Below are 21851 nucleotides of genomic sequence, written 5' to 3' on the forward strand. Positions count from 1 at the left end.
AAAAAATGTGGTGTATACACACAATGGAATATTTTTGAGCCTCAAAAAGGAAGGAAATTCTGACACATGCTATGACATGGATGAATCTTGAGGGCATTATCCTAAGTGAAATAAGCTATTCACAAAGATAAATAAAGATAAAAAAGATAAACATTGTTTAATTCCACTTATATGAGGTACATAGAGTAGTCAAACTTATAAAGACAGTAGAATGGTGGTTTCTAGGGGCTAAGGAGAAGGGAATTGTTTAATGATACAGAGTTTCAGCTTTGCAAGCTGAACAAGTTCTGGAGGTTGCACAACAATGTGAATAGACCTAACACTACTAAACTGTATACTTAGAAATCGTTAAGATGGTAAATTTTGTGTAATATGTTATAAATGATATAATTAAGATTTTTTTGAAAGATAGCTCTGACGTTTGTGGAAAGGATAAACAGGAAGTATGCAAGAGTGAGTCTAGGGAAATCTCCTGGAGGATGTTGCAGAAGTGCAGGTGAAAGATGAGGGTGACTTGACTAGACTTGACTAGAGATGAGGTGGGTAGAGAAGGAGATGAGACAGAGAGAAATGGGTGGATTGCAGCAATATTTAGGAGTCCAAATCCATAGAACTTGGTAAGTGATGAAATGTGGAAGTCAAGGAAGAGAAAAATATAAATGGTAAGTGACCAATTTTGACATGAATAACTGAGTGGCTGGTGGTGCCATTTACTGAGCTGGTCGGGACGTCAGAGAAGGAGCATCTGGGGAGAGAGGAGGCGGGGTTGGGGAAAAGGATGAAATTCCATTTTGAGATGTCTGAGAGATCCAAGTGTGAAAGTTGGATTGGCAGTTGACAGTATAGACCTAGAGCTAATAAGAGTCTTTCAAGTGGAAAATGCATGAAAGCGTAGACTTTCAGTCTATGCTTGAGTAATAGGGGTGGTAGGTGTGAATGAGAAGCTGGAGAAGCTGATTGTTTTGAGAAGAGAAAGCCTAGAACCAAGCTCTGAGTCATTCCTGGCAAACTGACGTCAAGAATAGAAAAGTCAGCGTTACTGTCCCATTTTATAAATGAGGAAAAGGAGAGATTAAGCATCTTGCCCAAGATCACACAAGTCAGTAAGGGGAAGGGCTAGAATTTGGACCTGAAATCCACTCTCAGCCACTATCTTCCTCCCACCAAAAAACACAAAAAACAAAAAAACAAGGCAGGCGAGGGCTCAGGGAACTGCAGCCTGAGCTGGCCCTGGATGCCTCTTCTGGCTCCTCACCACCAGCTGCCTCCTAGGGAAAGTCCCCTTCACCAACTGAGACTCAGTTTCCTCACTGGCAAAATGGAGAAGATGCGACCTCCCCTTCTTAGCACACAGGGTTGTGGCGAGGACCAGGTGAATCACAGATACAGACAACTGTCAACTGTGAAATATTGTTTGATGGGGCTACAGTCTCTGTGCACTGGTCTTCAAATGAGGGAAGATCCTCCGCATGATTAGCCTGCGATAATCTTAAAGGCAGAGGTCATTATCTTCCCATGAATCTAGACCAGCCACCCCATTAATCAATTCCACCTCAGACCTGCCTCCTCATGTTTACCTTTCTCTGGAAACCGTCAGCCTGGTTTTCAGTCCCTGCCAGACCTGCTCTTCCCTGAGCTGGGGCCATCTGACCCCCTCCTGCAGGCCCACCGCCATCGACCCCCCCACCTTGGGGCTGGCCCTGATCAAGTGCCCAGGGCAGGAAATTGAACCTTCTCTTCCAGTTGCCTCGTTTGGGGCAGGTCCCGGCCTCAGTGCCAGGACTGACCTCTGGGCAGAGGCAGGAGCCTCCAATGTGATGGTGCTGCCCAGTCTGGACTCCTGAGAATCACCTGGGCCTGAGAATTGCTGGCCACTGGCCTTGTCCACTGCCTCACTCATGGCCTGAGGCCGACTGCATGCTTGGACCACCCCCCTTTCTTAGAATCACAAATCTATTGGCTTCTTTGTGTGGTTCTCCAGTCCTACCCATCCTCCCAGTAGCCTCAGCTGGGTCCCCACCCTTTACCCAACACCCCCATCCACCAGTACCTGCCCCTCTGTGGCATTTTCTCCCTGAACTCTTCATTCTCAAATGTACATATTTCCCAAGATTTCACCCTGAAGTAGATTCCCTTTTCTGGATATACTGTCCTTTGACAATCTGATCTACTCCCAGGGTTTCAACTAGTACCCCCAAGAGGAAGAGGCCCACAGATATATAGGTCATTTCCAAATTAGAATGACCAGGGCCCAAGCCTAATTGATGGGGGAGAGAGAAGAAGGGTGGGAGTCAAGAGGGAAGCTGAATCCCAAGAAGGCTGGCCCCTCCCCAAGGCTTTGGAAGGAAAGGCCTAGGCACGGATAGTCTCTGAATCCTCCCAGGTCTGGAGCACTGCCAGGCACAGATAGGTGCAGAGTTTTGCTGGCTGGATGGATGGATGAACAAATTGGTTCTCCCCTCTCTGGGTCCTAGTGTGTCTTCTCAGGCTGTCAGTCCTCTCTCCTGATTCGGGGCAAACACAGGGTCAGGGGAGGAAGTGACTAGTCAAACAAGTCCAGAGGAAACATCAGTTCCTGTGAGATCTGCCCAGGAGCAGAACTCACTTGTCCCTTCAGGAGGCCAGGAGAGGACAGAATGGGCATCCAGACTCTGAAAGAGCACCCCAGCTCCTACTGTCTCCCTAAGAGAGCTTGGGCCCCGCCAGCTTTTGTTTTCTACTCAGCCACACTCTTGCCTGAGTTTATGGGCGGGCACTGTGTTAAACAAGCCCTGAACTGTTTTATCTTGCTTAATCCTCCCAAAGGCCTTCTGAGGCAGGTACAATTATCAATGTTTTCTCCACTTTACCGATGAGGAAATAGAGGCAGGAGGTTAAGTAACTTGAGCAGGATCCCACAGTTCATAAAAGTAACAGAACTGGGATTTTTTTTCTTTTTACTGAAATGGTGCTGTTTCATCTTTAAAATATCAGCAATTTGCCCACATGCTCAGTTTGGCTGAAATGTGTTATTTTCAAACCTAGCAATGAGCTACCCAAGGGTAGAGGTGGAAGAGCCTCCGAGATGAGTTAGTCCAGGTCAGAGCTGGGAGACAGGGGGAGAAAAGCTGAGCGTACAGGCTGCAAATCTTCCCCTCACTCTTCCCTCTGCTCCTAAAATAAAACAGAACAAAAGATTAGAAAGTCTCTGGATTTGGAGAATCCAGCATCTCCCTCCTCACTCCCTGTGATTTTATTATTCAGAATAGAAAGAAGGGCCTACTTCCTGCAGCAGGGAGAAGCTAAGATCCCTCTGCTGGTGGATATGATCTTGAAAGTGGGTAAAGGCGGGGAGTGTCCTGGTCCCTCCCTCCAGCTGCCGGCCTTTCCCTCCAGTCTTCCAGGCGCTGTGAGGCTGAGGACTGCAGATCCAGGGCCCTGAAGACTTCCCAGGATTGGCTCCCTGGGAAGACAGCCCTGTCCTTCAACAAACCCTCGCCTCCCATATGCATCTTCTGGTGACTTCATTTTTCACTCTTGGCTAAAAATGGGCCTCTGATGATTTATTCTATCCTGGGTGTTGACAAGCTCAAGAAGTTGTGCGGGGCCACTGCCAGGCACTCACAGTGATAAAGCGTGACTCACCACTCCAAGGTCAGTGGGGCTGGGAGGCAGGGGAACCAGCTGACAGTACTTGCACTCCATCACCAGGCCTTCTGCCCTCTTCTGTGAGGGCTCTACGCTCCTGGAGATGAAAGGGCCACCCCAGAGTCCTGGGACGGAGACAGAACCGGCAGCCCCTAGGTCTGTCACATCGCAAGGCTGCTTCTCTGTTTTGTTTCCTACTCCCAGTGCCAAATGCTAAACTGCCTTTCAGAGAGAGCTCTAAAAGGGAGATATAACCCAGCCTTGCTTGAATCCACCCAATCATGTGTTCACAAAACATGAGCACTGGAAGAAGAAAAGAAAAAAGTTAGAAAAAACTCTTACAAATCATTTAATTCAGTCTTCTTATTTTATGGGAAATAATTTGAGGCCCGTAGAGGTCAAGCAACTTGACCAAGGTCACAAAGTGAGTTAGAGGTGAAGTTGGGACTAGAACCTGGGTCTTTTGTCTCCCAGCCCTGTGCTCTGTCTATTGACCGCAATATTAGGAGAATTAAACCTGAGCTCATGGGAGTTCCCTGGTAGTCCAGTGGTAAAGAATCCGCCTTCCAATGCAGGCGACACGGGTTCGATCCCTGGTCGGGGAACTAAGATCCCGCATACCACGGGGCAACTAAGCCCACGTGCCGCATCTACTGAGCTGGTGCGCCTCAACTAGAGAAGAGAAAACCCGCGCACCACAACAAGCACCGCAATGAAGATCCTGCGTGCCTGACGCAGCCAAATAAATAAATTAAAAAAGAAAAACAAAAACAAACATCTGAGCTCATCAATGAGTGGAGACTGACTCCTTTCTCCATGAACAGGAGCAAGAAGCACTAACCTTTAAAGGAGAGACTGCTGGAATTTCAGCTTTGCCCTTCATTACTCTCTTAGATGGGGCTCTCTGTTTGGCAGACAGCCTTTTCCTAGTTTGTGGGGATCCCTGGAGTCCTGGGGGCTCTCCCAGGGATGATGTATTACTCACAGGAAGGTGAAAACTGAGGGTGATCTGCACACTATTTCTTGGCTTAGTCAAGAGCAAGTTGCCCTTCTAAGCATTTATTGCATTCTGTCTGGCTGCTAAATGACCCCACTTCTCTTTTTCTCTCTGTTGACCTTCTAGGTAAACAGTTTGTTACCTCAGGGGAGACTAGAACTCATGGAGACAGTACATCAAAAGGGGCCACGAAGTTCCTCCAGTCTGAACCTGCTGCACTCAGTCCAGGAAGCCCCTTCACCACCACCCAGAGGGACACCACCTGGGCTGGAACACTTCTCAGGGTGAGCAGTTCTTCCTCCCTCACTCATGGCCCCTCGGCTGCTGGACAGACCCAAGCAATAGAGATAACTGTCTAGATCTTCCTGGTGTCAGTCACTCTGTGATGCCAGGTTTGCCTTTCAGGCTGATGCAGAACAATTGTTTTCCCTTCTCTACACTACAGCTATGTCTTTGCTCATGACTTACAGGTACAGCCACACCAGTCAGAACCATTCTTGATCCTCCAAAGACTGAGCATCCTTTTGGTGGGCTAGGCAGGACTCTTTTTTTTTTCCCAATATTTAGTGATTTATTTGTTATTATTTTTTAACATCTTTATTGGAGTATAATTGCTTTACAGTGGTGTGTTAGTTTCTGCTGTACAACAAAGCGAATCAGCTATATGTATACATATATCCCCATATCTCCTCCCTCTTGTGTCTCCCTCCCACCCTCCCTATCCCACCCCTCTAGGTGGTCACAAAGCACCCAGCTGATCTCCCTGTGCTATGCGGCTGCTTCCCACTAGCTAGCTATTTTACATTTGGTAGTGTGTATATGTCCATGCCAGTCTCTCACTTCGTCCCAGCTTACCCTTCCCCCTCCCCATGTCCTCAAGTCCATTCTCTATGTCTGCGTCTTTATTCCTGTCCTGTCCCTAGGTTCTTCAGAACCTTTTTTTTTTTTTTTTAGATTCCATATATATGTGTTAGCATATGGTATTTGTTTCTCTCTTTCTGACTTACCTCACTCTGTATGACAGACTCTAGGTCCATCCACCTCACTACAAATAACTCAATTTCGTTTCTTTTTGTGGCTGAGTAATACTCCATTGTATATATGTGCCACATCTTCTTTATCCATTCATCCGATGATGGACACTTAGGTTGCTTCCATGTCCTGGTTATTGTAAGTAGAGCTTCAATGAACATTGTGGTACATGACTCTTTTTGAATTACGGTTTTCTCAGGGTATATGCCCAGTAGTGGGATTGCTGAGTCATATGGTAGTTCTATTTTTAGTTTTTTAAGGAACCTCCATACTGTTCTCCATAGTGGCTGTATTAATTTACATTCCCACCAACAGTGCAAGAGGGTTCCCTTTTCTCCACACCCTCTCCAGCATTTATTGTTTGTAGATTTTTTGATGATGGGCATTCTGACTGGTGTGAGGTGATACCTCATTGTAGTTTTGATTTGCATTTCTCTAATGATTAGTGATGTTGAGCATCCTTTCATGTGTTTGTTGGCAATCTGTATATCTTCTTTGGAGAAATGTCGATTTAGGTCTTCTGCCCATTTTTGGATTGGGTTGTTTTTTTGATATTGAGCTGCCTGTAAATTTTGGAGATTAATCCTTTGTCAGTTGCTTCATTTGCAAATATTTTCTCCCATTCTGAGGGTTGTCTTTTCGTCTTGTTTATGGTTTCCTTTGCTGTGCAAAAGCTTTTAAGTTTCAGTAGGTCCCAGTTGTTTGTTTTTGTTTTTATTTGCATCATTCTAGGAGGTAGGTCAAAAAGGATCTTGCTGTGATTTATAACATAGAGTGTTCTTAGGCAGGACTCTTGTTCAATTTTCTTTTCCCATCTGATTTCCATGAGTTTAAGAAAAAAAAAAAAAAAGCTTGCCCACCTTCCCTAGAGAAATTAAGAAAAAAAGATAATTGCTAGACCTGCCCATTTGCTTCTTGCTAGCAATTCTAGTGAAAGGTCTGACTGGGGAGGAGGTTGAACCTGTCCAAGGTGAGACGCATGGACACCTGTGCTCTGCAATTAGCCTCTTCCTCTTCCTCTCACCATTAAAGTAGCCCCAGACAGTCATGAACAATATTATTGTTCTTCTAAGTTCCTCATTTGCCTTCTCATCCCTTTGGAAACCACACGTGAACTTCAACCAGTCAAGAAAAAATCAATTACTTACTATAGCCAGGCAGCATTCCAGGGGTATAACAGTCAATGAAACAAAGTTCCTGATCCCATGAAGCTTATGTTCTAGAAGAGAAGACAATAATAAACTAATAAACAATATAGTATAATGTCAGGAACTAGCATGTACTGTGAAGGAAAACAGAGCAATGTAAAGGACAAATGGTGATGGAGCTGCCATTTTGGGTAAGGGGTTAAGGGAAGGCCTGGGAGGTGACATTCGATCAGAGACTGGAGTGGAGGAATAATCCCTCCTTGGGAATATCTGGGGAAAGTGTTCTAAGATGAAAGAATTACAAGAAATTCCTGATGGGTGTGCTACTTGGATCAGTTAGAATGTTTCAACTGACTTTTCATAGATGACAGTCATCTTCAAGGCAAATATTGCCAATAGCTGAAAAAATTCAACATGACATTACTTGCTTTTAGAAGTCTTTAGCCTTCATAACCTGATTTCCAGTAGGTGGGACCAACGTTATATGAATGAAGTGATCAAACAATCTTACCTTTGTGAAAAGCTCCCTCACGTGGTATCCTTTTTAATAAACACAACAACCCCACAAGTTAGATATTATAATTCACAACAATGTTACAGATGGGGAAACTGAGGCTGCAAGAAATGAAGTATCTTGAATGTGCAGAGCCAAGACCAATAGAATCTGGTGTCCTGACTCTGGTCCTGACCCAGGACATCAGTATGCAGAAGTGCACTGTTTCTAAAGGAAGTTGTCAGGACTTTACTGAAACATGTGGTATAAAGTTATAAGAACACCTGAGTTGTAATTTTAACTTCAAATCATCACAGTATGCGATGTCGAAGATCAGTGTACCACTCAGCTCTCCTTCAAGTGGACCTGCCAAGGGGAGAAGAGTTGCCTGAGAGCCCCAGTTAGTGCCCTATGGACCCACCTCCCCATTGGTGTCCCCTAGGCTGCTCCCAGCCAATGGCTGAGCACTGCAGTAAGGGTACAGTACTGGCCCATCCTGCTTGACACAAGCTGCCACCAACAGGCAACCTCGGAGCTCTGGGGCTCCTGTTGGCCTGGCCGAAATGCACTGCTGTCTGAGGCTTTTTCTACCTAATTCCCTCTCTCCTTTCACAGGTGTCAGACTTGCATTACGGTCTGAAGGCTCTCCCTGCCATTTCCTGCCACCTCCCCTTTCTCCTTCACAGACATTTCTCTCAATAAATCTCCTGCATGTTCTAGCTCATCTTGGCCTCTGCTTCCTAGATGATCCACACCAACATGATTTCTAATCTAAATCGTTTCATTTTATTTCTTTATAGAAGAACTGCCCTTTTAGTTTACTATATCTTTGTGTTTCTGGACTTGAAAAACCAAAAAAACTTTCTTTTTTCTCAGCTATCAGTGTCAGACTTCTGGGCTCATGAATGGTCCATTTTAATAAAAATGGACAGGGAAATTCTGGAATTTTACTGGTGTTAACTGAGGTGAGGTTTTGGTCTGAGTTTCTGGCCTTTTATCTTAGCAGTTTCCAGTCTGCTTCACAGATTCTTGTCTAGGGCAAACGCTTGTTGCTTCATTCCCAGGCTGTGAATTCCAAGCTTAGAGCTAATTAGAGCTGTCCATGCATGTTTGAAAGTATTTAAGTGGTTCTAGAAGGTTGCTGGGAGTGCTGTAGGAAGATGTAGGGGTCTGAACCTACACTGTTCAACAGAAACATACATAAGCCACATATGTACTTGTCAATTTTCTAGTAGCCACATTGGAAAAGGAAAAAGAAACAGGTTAACTTAATCTTAATGATATGCTTTAATTAACCCAAGACATCCAAAATATTATATCAATGTAATCATATTCAAACACCATTGATGAGATATTTTACATTTTTTCACACTAATTATTTAGACAAGTCACACATCAAGTGCTCAACAGGCACATGAAGCCAGTGGCTACTCTATTGGGCAGGGGAGGTCCAGGCACTCCTGAGTCTGAGAAATAACATCTGGATATGGGGCAGCTGACAAGCTGTTTCTCTTAGTGTTCCTCTAAACCCATTATAGATCCCCACTCACCTCTACACCATTTCAGCATCTGTCAAATCATCACCCAATGTGATTTTTTTTAAATAAATTTATTTACTTATTTATTTTTGGCGTGTTGGGTCTTCCCTTCTGTGCGAGGGCCTTCTCTAGTTGCGGCGAGCGGGGGCCACTCTTCATGGCGGTGCGCGGGCCCCTCACTATCGCGGCCTCTCTTGTTGCGGAGCACAGGCTCCAGATGCGCAGGCTGCACGCGGGCTTTCTCTCCTTGCGGCGAGCGGGGGCTACTCTTCGTTGCAGCGTACAGGCTTCTCATTGAGGTGGCTTCTCTTGTTGCGGAGCTCGGGCTCTAGGTGCGCAGGCTTCAGTAGTTGTCGCTCCCGGGCTCTAGAGCACAGGCTCAGTAGTTGTGGCATACGGGCTTAGTTGCTCCGTGGCATGTGGGATCTTCCCGGACCAGGGCTCGAACCTGTGTCCCCTGCATTGGCAGGCGTATTCTCAACCACTGTGCCACCAGGGAAGCCCTCACCATGATTTAAAATAAAGCACCTAGAGAATCAAGTGTACAAAAGTATGAGTTTATTTCCTTCTCGCAAACAACAGAATCTAGCAGCTCCAGCAGTTACCTATCATGTGACTCTGATATCTTCTGCCTGGTCCCTGAAGGAGCCATCTCCCACCTCATCTGGCAGTTTACACCCCCAGCAGAAATCCATTACTACTGTAAGAAAGCACTATGATACTCCTATTTTTTATACTGGAATCATACATTTAATGCCAACTTCACATGAGGCAAATATTGTCTAAGTATTTGCCCAGGCATTTGCTCACTCAGTTTTCAATCTTATATTATTATCTCCATTTTACAGTTTAAAGAAATTGAGCTTCAGAGAGCTAAGTCACTTGCCCAATGCCACATTGCTAATCATTCTACATCCCTTTAAAAGTTGACATTGGGAGACCGATATCCCAAACCAAATTACTACGTTGATGGCATTGTAAATTGGTTCAATCTTTTCTGAGATTAACTTGGCAATGTTTAACAAGTTATAAAATGGTCCACACCCTTTTACACAATGATCTTGGAATTTATTCTAAGGGAATAAATAAAATACATATGCACACACTCACACATCAACTTATGCAAATGTTTATGACAAAAATACCTATGACAGCAAAAAAAATTTATATACCCAAAATCTTTCACTCATTTAGCAAACATTTACTGAGTAGCTTCTGTGTGGTAAGCACAGGTCTAATACCAAGGATTCAGCAGTGGAGAAAAAAACAGGACAAAGATGATCCCTGCTTTCATGGAGAAGTTTTACACACAAATATCCTAGGAATAAAAAAGAAAAATGGATAAGGAGAGCCACACACATAATTTTAAGTTGTCCAGTGCCCACATTTAAAAGGTAAAAAGAAGTGAGAGAAATTACTCTTGATAATATATTTTATTTAACCCAATGTATCCAAAATATTACTTCAACATGTAATAAACATAAGAAACTAATTAATAAGATACTTTGCATTCTTCTTTCATACTGTCTTCAAAATCCAGTGTGCATTTTACATTTATAGCACATCTCAATTTGAACACTAAATTTTCATCAGAAATACTAGGTCTGTATTTAGATGTCATAAAATTTACCATTAAAAGTAGAGTCACATAGCAAACGTGTTCCAAACAAACTTAATGGTTTCCCAATAAGTTAGTTGAATGTTAAAAATAATTTTCTTCTAATATTTACAATCACATTGACCAAATTAGTTCATCTATTTTTAGGAAAAGTGGTTTGACTTTGGAGCAAAAGCATATCAGTTTCAAAACAATTTTTGTTCCAGTTAGCTAAATTCACTAACTCTTGGGTCATCTCAGTCTCACTGACACAAATTCAAAAGGATATTACATAAACTGAAAAGAATCTCTGAAATTATCAATGTCAACAAAGTGTCCAAGTTTTTCCAGCCAATTTACATAACACTGTCGATTACAATTAAAATCTTCTGCAATGGATTCATATTTGAAAAATATATATAAAATCAATATAGTTGATTTGGATTATGAAAAATTTTGATTTCAACATAAATTCTTGTGCCTATCTGGTTAGGTCACAAATAAACTTCTCCTTTACTTGAAACTTCAAATTTAGCATGTCCATGTGCAATGTAATATCAGTGAGAAAACATAAATCAAACTGACATTTTGTTTTTGATTATTGACCATTTGGCAAATATTCCTTTTGTTTCAAGAAAAAAATCAGACCTACCAGTACAGTAAATCTTTGTAAAACTCTTCCACCACTCAAACAATGAGTATTAGCAAAGAACATTAAATTCATTAAATCCATTGTCTTCTATTTCTTTCAACAGTTCTAGATACTGGGGATGATTCATAGCATTTGCACATCTATAATGAACAATCTTAACAATTCCATCCATTACACTTTTCATTGCATCTCTTTCAGAAAACCCAGCCCAAATATTTTCAGTATGTGTCACACAGTGAAATGAAGCAATAAGGGAAACATCAATCTCATTTCAAAATTCCATTAAATCTGAATTTTTAAACTGATAGAGCTAGATCACAGTACATCATGATAAAAACTAATTTTTTCTTCTCTAGCTGATATTCTTTGTTAGATAGAAAAGATTCAAAACTATCCATGCCTTGAGTTCAACTTTTTAGGGCATAAATTAACATTTCTTTGTAAATGTGGAAGTCCTTTGAGAAAAATAAAAATCTAAATGTTTCTGATCCAGTCATAGTACTAGCTTCTGTATCTCCAATCAATTCTAAAGCAGTAGTATGCCTTTGCTTTAAATTTAAATGTTGGACTTCCCTGGTGGTGCAGTGGTTAAGAATCCACCTGGCAACGTAGGGGACACGGGTTCAAGCCCTGGTCCGGGAAGATCCCACATGCCGTGGAGCAACTAAGCCTGCATGCCACAACTACTGAGCCTGCGCTCTAGAGCCCGCAAGCCACAACTACTGAAGCCCGCGTGCCACAACTACTGAAGCCCGTGCGCCTAGAGCCCATGCTCCACACCAAGAGAAGCCACTGCAGTGAGAAGCCTGTGCACCACAGCAAAGAGTAGCCCCCGCTCGCTGCAACAAAGACCATGCTCAGCAACAAAGACCCGACACAGACAAAAATAAATTAATTAATTAAAAAAAAAAGACAATGTATTTAAAAAAAATTTTAAATGTTTGTCCACACTTAATTTTTAACTAGAAAAATAATTATATTACAATGAAAACAAATGCAATGTAAACATTTCAGTATATGTAATCACTATATCACTATAATTCATGTTGTCTGCAGAAAACATTCAAATAAACACAAGTTATATCAGATATAAAGAAAAAAAAAATCACTCAAGCTTGACACACACTAGATAGGTGAAGTGTTTAGGTGTAGACCACAGTAAGATCTTATATGATTTCATGAAATGTCCTACCAAAACAACAAAGTTATACTTAACAGAAAAATATTTTATACTGCTAAAGCTTTTAAGTTAAATTAGGTTAATTTATAGTAAATTAATAATTCCATTCCTCAGTTACCCTGGACACATTTCAAGTACTTGGTAGCCACATGTGACTATTATTACAGTGAAGCCCTGTTAGACAAGGACAGGGTCCAGATCACTGGGCTTCTTCAGAGCTGCCTCGTGTTTCTTTGAGGTTCCAGGAGTTTGGAGGGGAGAAAAAGCATTCGGGGCCGGGCTCTTGGCTGCCCCTTCACTGTAACCAAGATGGCTCCACTTTATTTGTTTTGCTTATTGAAACTTCACATAAGATTTCGTTGGAAGAAAGTGTCCCAGTGTGTTTTTCTTTAAGGTTTGAAAGCATTGGTCCTGTTTCCTTGCTTCTGAAGGTGGTAGCTCTAGTGTAGACATCCCACCCCAACCTGGAACTGGATAGAAATGCAGGTTCTCAGGCCCTGCCCCAGGTGATTCATGCACATTAAAGTTTAAGAAACGGTGGGATACATGCTTTTTTCAGCCTTGTGATGTCCTCTCCCTCCAACACACACACACACACACACACACACACACACACACACACACACACACACACACGACAGTGTTTTAATGAGGAATTAACCCATCATGAACCCATAGCTAAATTCTGGCATTTTAGAAACAATCACAGGTCAGGGGATGCAGCCGTCAACACTTCCTTTCGGCAGCTGTGACCTGTGTGCAGCTCCTGGATTATGAGTTACATTCCCAGCACTTCCCTCCTACTCCTGCCATTGATCTGCCTGATGGAGCCCCCGAGAGAACTATCATTGTAATAGAAGCTTCATTGATGTGGTGGAGGAGGTATGCTTAGTAGTTAAACAAATGTACCCTGGAACAGAATTGAGTGGATTTAAATCCCATATCCATCACTCTCTAGCTCTGTGACCTTGGGAAATTTTCTTAATCTCTTAGTGCCTCAGTTGCCTCTTCTATAAAATGGGGATAATAATAGAAAGTACGTAACGAGCCATTATAATGATTAAATGAGTTAATATGGGAAAAGCATTTAGAATAGCACTTGGCTTACAGTAAACACTAATAAGCAATGTAAAAATCAATCAACCTCTGCATATTTTTTCCAATTTTTTATAATATGGATAGTAAAATACAGCATTTTTCCTTAAACACTTTCCTATCTCTGGGCAAGTGGAAGTTTTATCTGCTATAAGCGGCCCATAGGAGGTGTTCAAAGTATGTTTGTTGAATAAATAGATAATCGATTAGAATAGGATGATGTGATTGTCCACAGAAGCTCAGAATTCCAGCATTCTCCTCCAAGTATCGGAACCCCCCGTCCTTCCTGTGAACCATGGCTGTATTTTGTCATCTGTTTTCCCCTCCTGGATGTTCACCCCACAGTGTTCCAAGAATCATTTGAGTGTAAATGCTTTTTCATAATTGAAGAGATTCCAAACCTACAGTCAGCAAAGCTCCTAACAGGAGCAAAACCAAAACCAGGGTTTTGTACTTATACAAGGTCAGGAGATTGGAATACAGAGTGGGGCAAAAATACCAAAAAAAAAAGTAAAAATTAAGGCTGTTGACATTTTTCCAGAAACCTAAGGTCACTTTATTAACAGAGCATTCATCATTCTTTCTCTTTATTGTTTCGTAAGTGGCTCTGGTCAATTCTCCTTTCAGTTTCCTCTGATGGAGCCCTGATGGCCAAGATGAGAGGAACCCCCTTCTGCCTAATGTCCCCAGGTCTGAGAGCATGCACCTTGCCTGGTTCCGGGAATCTGATGTCAGATGTGATTTGGGGCAGGGATGGGGATATTCTCTTTCTGATGTGTACATCCCATTCTGAACTGTATCCTGGGAAAAGTTCTCCATGGAGAGAAGATGAAGGACCCTGACCCTTCTTTATATATTTCCTAAGGACATTGCAAAGCACATTATTTTTCACAGATGCGGTGAGGGATCACTGCTGAGAACAAAATAGAGACTGAACAGGGGACTGGGCAGGGCTAGAATTGTGTCATTCTGTTGGATGGAAGTGTGACACCCTAGCAGAAAAAAAGGTGGCCATGTCTGGGGCCCATCTAGGGAGAGAGGAGGGGTTTTCTGGAGTTAACATCTGAGAACAGGTTCCAGCTAGACTCGGGGCGGAGCTGGGGGAATAGTGGCAGAGAGCTCAGCTCATGTCAGAATGAGTTTTGGAGCTTCCACAAAGAGGTGAGGAGATACACTAGCCCTGGTACAGGAAAGATCTCCCCAATCTTTGATGGTGACCTACTAGGTGGTAAGCAACTGTAAGACATGAGGTCAGGGAGATACGTCTTTGCCGTCTGTATATACTCAGCCTTTGGTACTAGTCACAGAGTAGGTGCCCTGAATGTTTTTGGGTCAATAAACTAACTAATGTGGGGAAATACTCAAAGTAGGACTTCAGGTGCTTGAAGGGTTTGTACTCCCAAGTAGGTCTGGGGTCTCATGAGCCAAAGCCAAGCATGGGTAAGTGTGGGTTGGGATACAGCAGTGGGATACAAAGGAAGGGGACCTAAAAGCAGTGTCCTCTGTTTTTACTTATTTATTTATTTAGGCTGTACCGCGCAGCATGTGGGATCTTAGTTCCGCCACCAGGGATCGAACCCATGCCCCCTGCATTGGAAGCGCAGAGTCTTAACCACTGGACTGCCAGGGAAGCCCCAGAAGCGGTGTCCTCTGCAAAGGGTTAGCAACAGGAGCAAAGAGGGGAACGGGAGGATCAGGGCCCCAGAGCCACAGATACCCAAAGGACATTGTGTGAAGGGGGAGCCTTCCTCCATGTATAGCAAGCTAGAGGGCAGGGAAGCAGCTGCTTGGGCTGAGGGGCCCGGCCACAAGTGTTTATAAAGCTGCTGTTGCTGTTTCCTGTTAACTAAAATGCTGCAGTGCAGGAGTGGGCCAGGCTGCATCCTTGGAGGTATCACGCTAAGTTGACTCCAAGACAACAGAGGGTTGTCTGACCTGCCCCCACTGAGTAATCAGGATCCTTCACGCTCTTGGGGTTCCTCTCACTACCGAGTTGTATCCTTAAGATTTCTGCATTGTAGCTTCTTGTAATCCAGGCCTCCCATACTCTCTAAATTCACATTTCCTGCTGCTACCTACTGAATACGTACAGCTTGCTGCCACCTACCCCGACTCCCTGAGCTATGTCCTCAGTGGAGAGGTGAAAGAAGAGGAGAGTGGTGGGCACATCTCCTGCCTGTCTCTGCTTTGTAATGCGAGGGAGTATATGGGAAATCTCTGTACCTTCCTCTCAGTTTTGCTGTGAACCTAAAACTGCTTTAAAAAATTAGTCTTTTTAGGGACTTTCCTGGTGGTCCAGTGGTTAGGACCTCACCCTCCAGTGCAGGAGGTGTGGGTTCAATCCCTGGTCTGGGAACTGGGATCCCACATGTCTCGCAGACAAAAAACCAAAACATAAAACAGAAGCAATACTGTAACAAATGCAATAAAGACTTTAAAAATGGTCCACATCAAAAAAAATCTTAAAAAAAAAATTAGTCTTTTTTTTAAAAAAAAGCAAACAAGTAACATTTTATGGTGGACACAGTGATACAGTGCCCCAGATTCTCAGGAATGAAAAGCCTCTTCCTTTAGCTGCCAGAAGTGGCACAGAGGACAGCCCTCAGGGGTCAGCCACTCTGGAATTGCCTCAGCTGAATGAAGAGTCACTTCCCCAAGGTCATGTCACATTCCTGATTGATAGAGGGATATAAATACCCGGCTTCCCTGTCTCAACTCTGAAGAGTCATCTATCTTTAGAACTGCCCTCAGGGTCACTGTCATAGCTTCCCCTGAGACTCCATCACAGCTGGGCTTCTCCCTCTGTCAAATCCTGCTCCCTTCCCAAGGACATCCCTAGTAAACTCCCCACATGCTCATCTCCGTCTGAGTCTGCTTCCCAGAGAACCCAGAAATGAGCTCTCATTATAGGGGAAAGGAAGTCACACAAGTATTCATTCAGAGTTTCTAACTTACAGAATTTATGACATAAAGTTCTTTTGATTTGGGTGGGATGATTTCCCTATGCGATGCCTCCCACAGATGAAGCAGCCACGTTTTTATACCTCTGTATTTATGGAGAGGTGTATGTACTTCCTAGACGATAATTACACCTTCCCAAGGATTGTGTCGCTCATCATTACTGTAAAAGAAACTTGAGAGCCAGAGATCATCCACCAGAACTCTTCTTAGATCTTGCCAATCATTAGGTGAAAAATGCGTTGTCACTTGTTCTTTTGACTGGCATCTCCCCAACTAGTGAGGTTGAGAATGTTCACAGGTGCTTATTACGCAGGTAGATGCCTCTTCTGTGAACTGTCTATTCCTATACTTCCCCTTTTCCTTTTTGTTTCTCCTTTTTCATAATAAATGGTAATAAATTTTTGAATATATGTTGTTTGGGCTTTTTTGTGGTAACTTTCATCACGTTTAAAGATGACATTTTATGGGTTGGTTTTTTGAGGATTATTTTAGTTTTGGTTTTAAAAATACATGTATACAGAAGGATATAAGGAAGAAAGTAACTGTCTTAGTCTTTTTGGAATGCTGTAACAAAAATACCATAGATTGGGTGACTTATAAACAACAGAAATTTATTTCTCACAGTTCTGGAGACTGGGAAGTCCAAGATCTAGGCACCAGCAGATTCAGTGTCTGGTGAGGGCATGCTTCCTGGTTCCTAGATGGCTGTATTTTTGCTTTGTCCTCACACAGCAAAAGAGGCAAGGGATGGTTCAGAGGTCCCTTTGATAAGAACATTAATCCCATTCATCAGGGCTTCACCCTCACCACTTAAACACCTCTTAAAGGCCCCATCTCCAAATACCAGCACATTGAGAATCAGGTTCCAACATATAAATGTAGGCAGGGGGGATATAAACATTCAGTCTATAGCGGTAACTATCACTCAACTATTTCTCCACTTAGAGAAATCACTTTGACATTTTTCACTTTTCCTTGCAATTTTTCCATGCCCAGTTTTCATAACTGGAATAATCTTATATCAGACTTGATATATAGTTTTGAATTCTAGCTTTTTCATATAATATTATATCTTAAGCATTTTCCCAAGTCATTAAAAGCCTTAATAAATATCATTTTAGTGGCTGCCTAATAGTTTATCAAATGGATAAACCATCATTTGATGTAATCCCTTCAGAAGTATCGGACATGTGGATCATTTCCAATTTCTCACTATTACAACGATGATGAGCTTCCTAGGCAGAGATATCTGTTTGTATTTCAGATTTCCTTAAATACATTCTCAAGAGTGGAACTGAGTTAAAAGTAAAAACACTTAAAGACTCTTGTTATAGATCTCAGTTTGTTTTTTGAGGAGTCATTTGTAAACCAATGCTTTACATCTGAAAAGAAATACTGCAGTGAAAACATCACACTCAAACTTGGTCCAAGCATTGGTGGTTCCAGCCAATATCTTGGGGTCTCGCATCAATTAAGCAAACATTCATTACACCTACTGCTTATTTTAGACACTAGAGGGATGTGGATAACATTGACCAGGATCCTGCTGTCAAAGAGCAAAGGGTCTGAGAGAAAGAGGAACAATAATTGATTAACCATCATACGAGAAAGAGTGAAACAAATCTTTAACAAAATTGTAAGTCAGCACTTGTGGGGGAAGCAGTGAAAGGATGCAGCCAGGAAGATTAGTTGTTACACTATAGTCTCATAAACACCCTAGAGGACACTGGGACCCTTCATACAATCAATACTGGAAGTTTATGAATGCCCAGTCTGGGATTTGGGACGTGGTTTTAGGATTTTACATAATGACATAGGTTTATGGCTTTTACAGCTTTGCTTTTATGATCTACTGTTGGTCATGCTACAGTTTCCTTGATACCAGGTCCCTGGCATGCAGCCTCCACCTTTTTCCTGTAGAGTTTTATCTGATAGTAGCCCACCCTGGACTGTGGCCCTGAAGACTGCACTGTGTCTTCAAGGCAAAGATTGTATTACTCCATAGTTTGGGCTACGCTACTCACCTCAGAGGGGCTCTGGTAAGTGGAGGGAGACCTGCCAGGCTGGATTCCAGCAGAGTACACTTTGTCTACTGCTCAGAGCTGAAGAGACCCCAGACCCCATGACCCAACCCAAATCACCTAAGGGCAGAATGGTGGGATTGCCCTTGAGTCAGAAATTTTGAATGTGACCCATGCTTTCCCCACTGAGCAGTCATCAGACCTGGACAACCTATTTAAACTTCTCACCTTTCTTTCCTCAACTGTAAAACAGAGCCAAGAGTGATCATGAGAAGACGAAAAGAGAATGGATATGAATGCACTTAAAAGGAAGAAATCCGGTGTCCCTGGTGGCTCAGTGGTTAAGAATCCTCCTGCCAATGCAGGGGACACAGGTTCGAGCCCTGGTCCGGGAAGATCCCACATGTCGTGGAGCAACTAAGCCCGTGAACCACAACTACTGAGCCTGCGCTCTAGAGCCCGCGAGCCACAACTACTGAAGCCCGCGCTCTAGAGCCCGCGAGCCACAACTACTGAAGCCCGTGTGCCTAGAGCCCGTGCTCTGCAACGAAGAGAAGCCACCGCAATGAGAAGCCCGAGCACTGCAACGAAGAGTAGCCCCCGCTTGCGGCAACTAGAGAAAGCCCACGCACAGCAACGAAGACCCAACGCAACCAAAAATAATTAATTAATTAAGAAAAGGAGGAAATCATCTTTGAAATATCAGCATTTATTATGTTTGAAAAAAATCTAAATGAAAGATTTTCTAGTCCCTCTTCTCTGAACAAATTTTTATGTCCATGGGGGATGGGGAGAGAGGGGTAATAGTGCATTCATTTATTCTTTGTTTGTTTTTTAAAAGGTGTGCCTTAAAGCAACGTGACAGAAGAGCTATTTTCTGGCTTTGTTAAATCTAGAGAGGCAGACTTTGGCTAGCTAAGAACACATTTTTGTGTGTGCCTAGGGTTTTGAAAGTTAAGAGGGGAGTTTTGTACAGACATACCTCGTTTTATTGTGCTTCACCTTATTGCGTGTTTTACAAATTGAAGTTTTGTGGCAACCCTGCATTGTCAGATGTTAGCATTCTTTAGCAATAAAATTTTTAATTAAATTATGTACATTTTTTTAGACATAATGTGATTGCACACTTAAGAGACTACAGCATAGTGTAAACATAACACTTATATGCACCGGAAACCAAAAAATTTGTGTGACTCGCTTTATTGTGATATTTGCTTAATCCAGTTGTCTGGAACCAAACCCAAAATATCTCCAAGGTATGCCTGTGGAAGGCTAGGTAGGAAAGTTCCTTTAGGGTTTACAAGTTGTTACCAGGCTCTACCCCATAACCCTGCAGACCTTTGAGCCCTTAAGAATTACCATCCACTCCATCATCTACAAAGGGTAGATGATTTGCTTGGGCAGGTTTGCTTGGGCAGCAAATACTAACATGATGGGGGGAAATTCAGCCAAGCTCCTGGACAAATGAAACTCGAAAGGTATTCTAGCAGATTTTCAGAGAAGCACCTCTACTTTAGTGAGTCTATGAAGAAACCTGCAGAATTGTTGTTTCTCCCACTTTTGTTGCATGGAGAAAATATACTACTCCTTTAAGAGCCTACCGGAAAAGAGAAGGAAGCATTGCCCTGGGTAGTTTAGTTAGGCACACGTGGAGGCCAACTCAAAGAGGCTACACCTTCATTCAGAGATGCTCAGGGAAGAGAGAGAAGTGACTAGACCCACTCCTCAGTATATCCACCCACCCCCTCGCCAACCAGCCGGGTAACAGCCATTGGAGAGCAAGATTGAGGCATCCCTCCCCACTCACCACCATATTTCCATCCTCACTGGCGCCCCCATATGGACAGACAGGCCCTGTGCCCGGCTGACAAGGTGCCGCCCTGGAGCTTCGTCCCCCGCTGTCCAACCACCCGCTTTCCCTGCCTGCTGCCTTCAAGGACCCTCCCCTGCTCTCTGCCACATCCCAAGCCACCGGCCTCTTCAGGAGCTCCTCACACCTAATGTCCCCACTGACTCTCAGCAGCTATTGGGCAATGTTACCCCAGCTTTGCTCTCCCCTTCAGTTTTCATCTCATCGCTGTTCCCTAAGGATCCTCTTCCTACCCTCTACTCTGAGATCCTCATGCCTGTCTGTGCTTGAAAGAGCATCGGAGAAATTCTCAGGACACCATAACTATAATTCAGTTCCTGTTCTGTGAATCCTCAGTTCCGGTCAGAAACATGTGGAGCCTTGCCTCCGCTCCCCACCCAGGAGAGGTGGTATTTTTAGAGGGACTGCAGAATGGGGAGGGTCAGAGGGAGCCGAAAGGACGGGCCCACTGAAGAGAAACCCTTACTTAGATGGAAGATAATAATCGTAAGAGTAAGAGCTGTAATTTTCTGAGACACTTTCCTATTTACCCGCATCATGGCCTGGACTCCTCAGCATCACTCACTGAGGAAGATAAGCAGGTATATTGGCTCTGCTTTACAGACAAGGAAGATGAAGCTGAGAGAAGTTGAGGAAGCGCCTGCAGCAGAACCGAAAACTAGGGGTCAGTGATATTTGAGGCCCCTTCAGTTTCTTGCAGTAGAAAGCCATCACTGCCCTCTCTGGTCTCTGGCCACGCCCCTGGACCATCTGCCCAGCACAGCCCCCTCCACTGGCCAACCCGGACAGGGCAAGGCGCGTGGGAGAACGTGATGCCCCGAGAACAAGGTCAGGGAGGAGGGGTAGTCCCGATGAGGGCTTCATATCAAGTAAACCATGGCTGTGATTGACAACACACCATAAAGGCAACGCTTCAAGAGCTATAAACCTCCAACCTCATGTGAAGCAGGAAAACCACACTCCAAACCCTCTAGACTGGGTGTAACGTACTGCCAAGACAAACTTAACCACAGATCCCCCACTGGATTTCCCACTGCTTCTCTCTGGCAGCCTAAGAAGGCGAGTTTTGTCTTGTGTGGTTTGTTCTTTCTTCCAACAAGTGGGAAGAACCTGGTCTGGATGGCACCTCCTGCCAAGAGCAGATGCAAAACACGAGCCATGTCCATGCAAGGGCCTTGCACCAGATCCCAACGCCGGGCCACCCTCTTTGGCAGGATCCCTCAGGCCCGGCAACCCTCCCCCACCTCACCCACCCCAGGCCGATGGAGGTGGGGATCAGGGGCTCTGAGTCTGCCCCAACCTCCTGTGGGCTAGAAGGGGAATTGCCCTCCCCCCACAGGAGACAGGGATTCCATTTCCAGGGTCATCTTGCTGTTTTCTCCTGCCCTTCCTAGCTCCAAAGTGGTTCCCTCTCTTGAGAACTGACTCATCTCACTAGGAAGAGAAAGGTGGGCACTTAAGGATTTACACAGTGTGCCCATCAAAGAAGAAGACTCTGAGATATTAAGGAGACCCAAATATTACAGTGCTTTTGCAAAGGATGGCTCATCTAAGCCTTAGATAGCCCTGAGGAATAAATGGAAAAGCTAGTATTAGTATTCATATCCGTGTTCCTATTGGTATTTGTACTGGAACTACTA

General features: G+C 43.7%; 2 long non-coding RNA genes across 3 annotated transcripts in view; both read left to right on the forward strand.

Moving 5' to 3' along the window:
* The window catches only part of LOC309626862, an 844624-nt gene that overhangs the window by 479106 nt on the left and 343667 nt on the right, over positions 1–21851 (forward strand). The gene's annotated exons all lie outside the window — the stretch shown is intronic.
* Positions 3523–19625, forward strand: LOC309626854. 2 transcript variants are annotated; one of them, XR_014243444.1, is made up of 3 exons: positions 3523–3633; positions 4759–4908; positions 13987–19625. It is a non-coding gene; the product is annotated as an uncharacterized lncRNA (long non-coding RNA). The 2 variants fall into 2 exon arrangements; XR_014243445.1 differs by having other exon boundaries at positions 18595–19625.

The sequence above is a fragment of the Balaenoptera borealis genome (genome assembly GCF_965194805.1).
Source record: "Balaenoptera borealis genome assembly, chromosome: 3".
NCBI classification, from domain to species: domain Eukaryota; kingdom Metazoa; phylum Chordata; class Mammalia; order Artiodactyla; family Balaenopteridae; genus Balaenoptera; species Balaenoptera borealis.